The 8,231-nt window shown below is 43.5% G+C and overlaps 1 pseudogene; it reads right to left on the reverse strand.

The window, feature by feature from the left end:
• Positions 1–6,970: 6,970 nt before the first annotated feature.
• LOC100954376 lies at positions 6,971–7,375 on the reverse strand (annotated as a pseudogene).
• Positions 7,376–8,231: the final 856 nt, after the last annotated feature.

Raw genomic sequence — 8,231 nt, forward strand, 5'->3', positions numbered from 1 at the left:
ACCCTTTGAACTTCATTCCTTCCATCCTTTCTTCCAGGAAATTAGACCATATGTTTTCTTGGCGTGGAGTAGTTATCCTTGAGTTCTCTTCTGTAACAGATGAGCAGTTTCTAACTACCCTTGAAGTGCAGGAAAAGTCCAGGCATTTACAGGAGGCCAAGGGGCAGAGAGGCATTATGGTGAGAACGGAGGTGCAAATGTAACAGGTGCTCCCGTGAGAGCGCTTAGTACATGGTGTTCGTTTATGCATCTGGGGGCTGAGTGAGCCACGCTCTCGGGCTGTTGGGGCAGGACACGGTCTTCACAGGATGCTCATGTACAGCAAATATTGCCAGGCCACGGGGCACATAAACGAGTGTCCTCAGACAGCTTTTTCATATATTACGTCTTCTGTGTTGCTCACATTAGGGGAGGCTCAATTCTGCAGTGCAACAAACACAGATTCTCTGTTCAAGACAAGTAAAAGGCAATTAAAAAAAAAGACTCTGCTTTGGCTCAGCCCCTGTAGCTCAGCGGCGAGGGCACCAGCCGCATACAACCGAGCTGGCGGGTTTGAACCCAGCCTGGGATGCCAAACGACAATGACATCTACAACCAAAAAATAGCCCGGCGTTGTGGTGGACCCTTGTAATTCCAGCTGTGTGGGGGGCTGAGGCAAGAGAATCGCTTAAGCCCAAGAGTTTGAGATTGATGTGAGCTGTGACGTCACGGCACTCTACCCAGGGTGACATAGTGAGACTCTGTTTCAAAAAAAACAAAACAAAACAATTATTAAAAAAAAAACAAAACTCTGCTTTGATACGGTCCTAAATATTGAACATTTAACATTCAACGAGACACATGCTTCACTGCTTTGTGGTTGAAATACATTCGTTTCCTATGCTAACCTGAAACCTTGTTGTAAGTGTCCTTTGGATTCCAAATGATAAGGGCAGAAACAGTTTGGCTTGTGGTGTCTATTAGATCTCAGTCTTACTCTTTCTTTCTTGTCTTTGGATGTCTGGGGGTCTTGGACAAGCTAAATAAAGGTCAGAGCTCAGCCTCTTCCTATGCAAAATGCATTTTCATCATTTCATTCCCTCACCGCCACCCGCCCATGAGCTGGGGCTGGGCTGTCTCTTGTCTGTGTTTCAGGTGAGAAGAATCTCAGGGTTTACCTCTCTCTGCAGCTTCATGAAGCATCTTGGCTCCTCCCATACGTTCACATCAAGGAGGGCAACTCCATGGCCAAGGGTCTAGGCAGCCACTCAGATACCTTTGTACGCCCTTAAAAATTAACTTGATATAGATTATGGCTGGAATTGAATGGGTTGAACAGATAAAGTTAAGTCTTGATAGCTTGGGGATTTAAAAATACAGTAGACCTTGGGTGGCTCAAGGAGTAGGTGTAGCCCCATATACTGGAGGTGGTGGGTTCAAACCCGGCCCTGGCCAGAAACTGCACACACAGTACAGTAGACTCTCCATAGTTGACCACCTCCCTACACTGACCACCTCCTTTAGTTGACCTCATTTTCATAGATTGGACATGTACCACATGGACGTATCAATATTACGGGCCTCGTTCCTTATGCTGCCCACCTCTGTATGTTGACCAGTTTGTTATGGTCCCTTGGGTGGTCAACTTACAGAGGTTCTACCATATATCAGTTCTCTATAGGAGTTAAATAAATATTTGATCACCATCATTTTAAAGATCATGCAAGTGTTTTATAACATGTCCTGAATCTGAAGCGGGAAGAAAATGGGGGAGGGGGTGCAGTCCACAGGAGGAGGAAATGTTCCAAGTGAATTTTGGTGGAAAAGGCAGCCCGTGGCAGCCCTGCGCACCATGTGGCTCCAATCAGAGCAGGGTGGCTGGGAGCACTTTGTTTTCTTAAGTAGCGTCGTCTTTCTGTTTGTGTGGGTATGTTTGGCATGACATCGTCACAAAGCATTTGTTTGAGACATTTCAAACACAGCCATTTAATGACTGGCAATAAAAATATCTTTATTCAAGCAACGGCTTTGGTTATTGGCCTAGCACGTATTATGTATTCATATTTTGTGGCCTTCTGGACGTGAAACAATTTGCGTTCTGAGTGTAATTGAAGGCACACGTGCCACGAGGGAAGTCACTGGGGAAAGAAGATTGGGGGTGCTGGCATAACATCGCTACAGATGGTTAACACTCCAGAAAGCACACGCCTTTGTGCCCAAAGGTTATGTTTTTAAGGCACTGTGGTGCCACACATCTCACCCGTAGTTTTCCTCATCAGGCAGTGGTGGAGGTGTGCATTCTTCTCCTAACAGGTCCACTCAACTTGTGTGACACTTCGTACTGTGAACTGATGACTTTGTAAAAAGATTTTTACCAAATACTTAGATGAATGGTGACAATGTGTTTTTATTTAGTTCTAAAAGAGTAGGCTGCTTTGGGGGGAAACTGTCATATGTAGACCAGGACATCACTGGAATTATGCTTTCCCCAAAAAGACTAACATCAATCTTCATTAGGCCCTAGCCTTGTGTCAAGTGGCTAGACAAGGTTAGGGGCACAGGTCACTGGGTAAGATTGAGGGCCAATTACTTCATATTTAGTTTTAAAGTGGGTCTAATTGGTGGAGTTTTTCAGGCACAAATGAGGCAATCCACTGGAGATTTTTCTAGACATCTTTTGAGTAACCTGATTTGCCTGGTGGCTTGGCTTCACAGAGTTCAAAGAACTGAAAGCTTTTTTCTTCACATCCTTGGGGTGAGCTCTTAGGGCAATGGTCCCCACTCTTTTTGGTACCGGGGACTGGTTTTATGGAAGACAACATTTTTACAGACTGGGGCAGGAGAGGGGATGGTTTTGATATGAGTCTGCCTATAAGCGGTTGATTTATTATGTTCTTTGTAGAGTCAAACTTCTCTGCTAATGATAATCTGTATTTGCAGCCTCTCTGCAGCATAAGCATCACCACCTCAGCTCCATCTGAGACCATCAAGTACTAAAATCTCATAAAGTCGGGCTTGGTGCCTGTAGTACAGGGGTTATAGCATCAGCCACATACACTGGGGCTGGTGGCTTCGAACCCAGACTGGGCCAGCTAAACCACAATGACAACTGCAACAATATACAGCTGAGTGTTGTGGTGGGTGGTGCCTGTAGTCCGATCTACTTGGGAGGCTGAGGCAAGAGAATTGCGTAAGCCCAAGAGTTTGAGGTTGCTGTGAGCTGTGATGCCACAGTACTCTACTGAGGGTGACAGAGTGAGACTCTGTCTCAAAAAAAAAAAAAGAAAGAAAAGAAAAGAAGGCCATTAAGCATTGAAAAAATGTCTACCTTCACTAGTAATCAAAGATATGCAAATTAAATGAAAATCTCATAAGGAGCACACAACCGAGATTCCTCCTATGCACAGTTTACAGTAAGGTTCAGGCTCCTATGACAATCTAATGCTGCTGCTGATCTGATAGGAGGCAGAGCTCAGGCAGTGATGCGAGTGATGGGGAGTGGCTGTAAATACAGAAGAAGCTTCAGTCTCTCATTTCCTACAGTGGAGCCCAGTTCCTGAAAGGCCATGGACCTGTACCAGTCTGTAGCCTGGGGATTGGGGACTGTAGCCTTAGGGGACAAGAGAGTATGACTTCTTCTGTCCTGGGCTGGGGAGTATCCCTGCCACTAGCTAGGCCAGCATATTCCCTCTCTCCTGGGAAAGCTAGTCTTCTCTTACAGCCATTGTTGAAACAACAATAAAGGATTTAGAATATTTCATCAACCTCACCGATAAAGCAACAGCAAGGTTAGAGAGGACAGACTCCAATTGGGAAAGAAGTTCTACTGTGGAGGAAATGCTACCAAACAGCATCTTGTGCCACAGAGAAATCTTCCGTGAAAAGAAGAGTAAATTTATGTGGCAACCTTCATGGTAGTTTTATTTTAAGAAATTGCCACAGCCACCCCAAACTTTATCAGCCACCACCCTGATCAGTCAGGCGGCATCAAGATCAAGGCGAAATGGGACCGCAAACTAGTGCAACTTTTTGGGAAGACAGTATGGAGAATCCTCAAAGAACTCAAATTAGACCTTCCATTTAATCCTGCAATCCTATTACTAGGCATCTAGTCAGAAGAGAAAAAAAATCATTTTATCATAAAGACATTTGCGCTAAAGTGTTTATCGCAGCTCAATTTATAATCACCAAGATGCAGAAACAACCTAAGTGCCCAGCAACCCAGGAATGGATTGACCAGCTGTGATGTATGTATACCATGGGATACTACTTGGCCATAAAAAAGATGGAGACTTTACATCTTTGTATTAACCTGGATGGAAGTGGAACACATTCTTCATAGTTATGTATCACAAGAATGGAGGAGCAAGACTCTAACGGACTCAATACCAATATGAAGCCAGTAGATGATTTAATACACACCCACATAAGAGAAAAACTCAAATTAATTCAATGTGGGGGGTATGAGGGAGCAGAGAGAGGGAAGAAGGGAGGGGGATGGGTGTGCTCCTACTTAATGGGCACAATGTTAGGGTGCATGTCACATCTCTTGGGGGCAGGACATAGTTTTAAAAGGGACTCTACTTAACAAATGCAAATATTGTAACCTAAATCTCTGAACTCTCAGATTATCCTGACACGATATAAAACAACTAACTAAATAAATAATCAAGGCAAAAAAATTAGGATTGGCTGAAGGGTCAGATGATCATTGGCATTTTTTAGCAATGAAGTGTTTTTAATTAAGAGAGAGATATATAGTTTTTTATATATCTCACTATTGCATACCTAATAGACAATAATATCACATAAACATAAGTTTTATATGCACTGGGAACTTGAAAAATTCATGTGACTGACTTTATCTTGACCATTGCTCTATTGCAGGGATCTAGAACCCCACCCGCAATATCTCCAAGGTATGCCTGTAGAGTTGGGATCAATTGGGACATGCTTTATTCTAGATTTGGGAAATGCTGTACCGACAGCTACACTGAGAGAGCAAGTGCCTTAAAGGAAATTCATTTGCTTTGCTCGCACTGGTGTTTCCGGAACTTATTTGAGCCTATAATCTTTTATTTGTACCACCCTATTTCAGACTGCTATGCATTCTTCTTTGGAAAGTACTGAACTTTCTGTACACACAAACTTTCTGAACACAGTGGCACTGTGCTCCACTTACAGCCAGAAATATGACAAGAATATCCACCATCATCTCTTGAACTTATTGCCCATGTAGCACAGTGGCAAAGGAAGCTATTAGAATGAGGTATCGCCACTGGAAGGGAGAGGATAGGTGATTATTATTTTCAGAAAACCCGAGAGAATCAACTGGGAAAAACTATGTGTAATGGTTCGTATTATTATAAGGTGATGTGTTATAATATAATTACCAAAGCTCAAAACTTTCTTTTATACCAGCTAAACTGGCAATCAAGTTAACAAAAAAATACATGGAGAAAAAGATTCTAATTCATAAGAGCAAAAAAAAAGTGCAACTCTTAAAATTTAGACTTCCAAGAGATGTCTGTGATTCACAAAAAGAAGATAAGCAAGTATTTCTTAGGGGGCGTAAAAGAAGGTGTGAAAAATGAGAAGGAAAACCAGGTTCCTGGTTGCTCAGAATGAATCATGTACACAGTACAGCTGTCCACACATCTGATTATGGGCTGAATTCAGTCCTACTCTCGAGATCACCAGAGATGTCGGAGTCTGAACTGATCTGAAAAAAGTCCCATAAATGATGAAATCCAACTGCTTTTCCTCTTCTGAATTTTTTCCATGTTGGCCCAAGGCCCCACATCATCGCTTCTGCCAGCCAGGCAGCAACCATTTCTTGGGTTGTCCCCTCCCTGGTCTCCCCTTTCAACTTGCCCACAGCAGCCTCAATTCCTTTCTTAACGTTTCTTTTACAATAATAAGAAGGGAGAGAGCTGATCTTACAACTCCACTGCTTTCCATCCTTCCGTAGCTTCTATGACTGTTAAAAATCAAAGCTAACACCTCCTATATAAGGTTTCAGATCACACGTTACCCCGGCTCTCACCAGGTGTGTGTTGAGCTTCTCTTCCTGACCCACTTCATTCCCTGGGCACGATGGCTTTAGTTTCCTGAAGGCCTAAAACATTTGCCCCGCAAGACCTTTACTATCCTTCCTGATTGAATTTCTTTTTCTCTTTCTCCTCCCATGTTTTTTTTTTTTTTTTGAGACTGTCTCACTATGTTACCCTTGGTAGAGTGCCGTGGTGTCACAGCTCACAGCAACCTTATACTCTTGGGCTTAAGTGATTCTCATGCTTTGGCCCCCCAAGCAGCCAGGAGTACAGGTGCCCGCCACAATGCCAAGCTAATTTTCTGTTGCACTTGTCATTGTTGCTTAGCTGGCCCCAGCCAGGTTCGAACCCGCCAGCCTCGGTGCATGTGGCTGGTGCTCTAACCACTGTGCTATGGATGCTGAGCCAGTTTATTCTTTCTTTTAAGAGATGGTTAAATGTCTATGCATATATTTATGTGTGTGTGTATATATACATATTTTGTATATATATATATATTTTTTTTTTTTTTTCTGAGACAGAGTCTCACTCTGTTGCTCGGCTAGAGTGTGGTGGCATCAGTCTAGCTCACAACAACCTCAAACTACTGGGTTCCAATGACCCTCTGCCTCAACTTCCTGATTAGCAGGGACTGACTACATGGGTCAGTTGCAAGGCCCCACTAATTTTTCTATTTTTAGTAGAGATGGGGTCTCGCTCTTGCTCAGGCTGGTTACTCCTGGGCTCAAGTGATCCTCCTCCCTAGGCCTCCCAGACTGCTAAGATTATAGGCATGAGCCACTGCACCATGTATTTTAAAGAAGCCATGTTTATGTAATTTAGAGAAGACTCAAGTGCAACCCTTCTTGTTCAATTTGATGGCCCCATATTTCTTTTTTTTGCCGGTTCAGGAAGAGCAGAGGCAGCTGCCTTTATTGGAGGTCACGGGCCAGCTGACTTCAATCAAAGGCCACACACTTGATCTTGAAGTCACCATCAGCTGCCACGTAGTTGATGGCCTCCAGGTTGAGGTGGTTAGGGAACTTGAATGTGTAACCATCTGGCAGCTTGACCAGGTCGGCCTGGTCAAAGCTGATGCACACCTCCACGGCACTTCCAGGCTGGAAGGGAAAGGCAGCCTCCTGTTGCTCAGCCCCCCAGGCCCCGCCGTCCTTGCTGTTGCACACGATAGTATTGGCGTCCCCGTGGGCATCGAAGCGGGGGTTGAAATGCAGGCACAGGTTGTTGCTGTGTTTGCCCAGGTTCAGCACAAAGCTCTTGGCGTCGGGGGCCACCTCGCCCCGTACTCTGAGGCACTCCCCAGGTTTGAGATTCAGGCTGCTGGCGGCCAGAGCACAAGCCATGATTGAAGCAGGAGGATGTTCCGGGACCGGTGCACCGGCCATCTGAAGACTCCACCCCATGGCCCCATATTTCTTCATAGAATTCTCATCTATAGCTGTACCACCCTGAACATGGCTGATCTCATCTGATCTCGGAAGCTAAGCCCAGTTGGGTCTGGTAAGTACTTGAATGCAAAAAAGTTCTATAATAATTACTAATTTGTATAGTTAATGATTGAAGAACTGTAAATTCAGTTAGAATATAAGCCCCCTGTGTGCAAATATTCTTGTTCACACCTCACAGGTGATCTGCTATCATAATTCCTTGTATTAGCAGGTAATTTAATTTTGTGGAATATTGGATAGAAATAAGGAAAAGAAATTGTTAAAGAGTGCCCAAAGACCTGAAGTAATGCGTAAATAAGCATGATAAAATTACAACGCTTAAAACAATGGAACGCTTAAAATACTGGAACTGAAAGGTCAATGAAATATAAACATCAGAATCAATCCCTTGGATAGCAAAAAATTTGGCATTTGATGAAAATATCTACCAGGTAAGGTAAAATGTATTTCATATATGGTCCCCAGCCAACTGGTTAACTCTTTGAATTAAAAATGTAGACCTCTACCTCCTGGAAAACAGAATAAATTCCAATTAAGAGAAAATTACATTCCCTAAATGTGTTCAAAGGAACAATAACCTGTAGGCTAGTCACAGGGTTAACATAAAAAAGTAGTTTTGTGGCTAAGGAAGTCTGGGGAATTCCAAATGAAACTAAACTGGTGTCTTTAATGCAAAAATTCTGAACATGATGCTAATGCGTGTTGCGAATTCACAAGCTACATTGTAATGTAGCATTTGGCATAATTACCC

This window comes from Otolemur garnettii, unplaced genomic scaffold (assembly GCF_000181295.1).
Source record: "Otolemur garnettii isolate 467f Iridium unplaced genomic scaffold, OtoGar3 scaffold00019, whole genome shotgun sequence".
Lineage (NCBI taxonomy): Eukaryota > Metazoa > Chordata > Mammalia > Primates > Galagidae > Otolemur > Otolemur garnettii.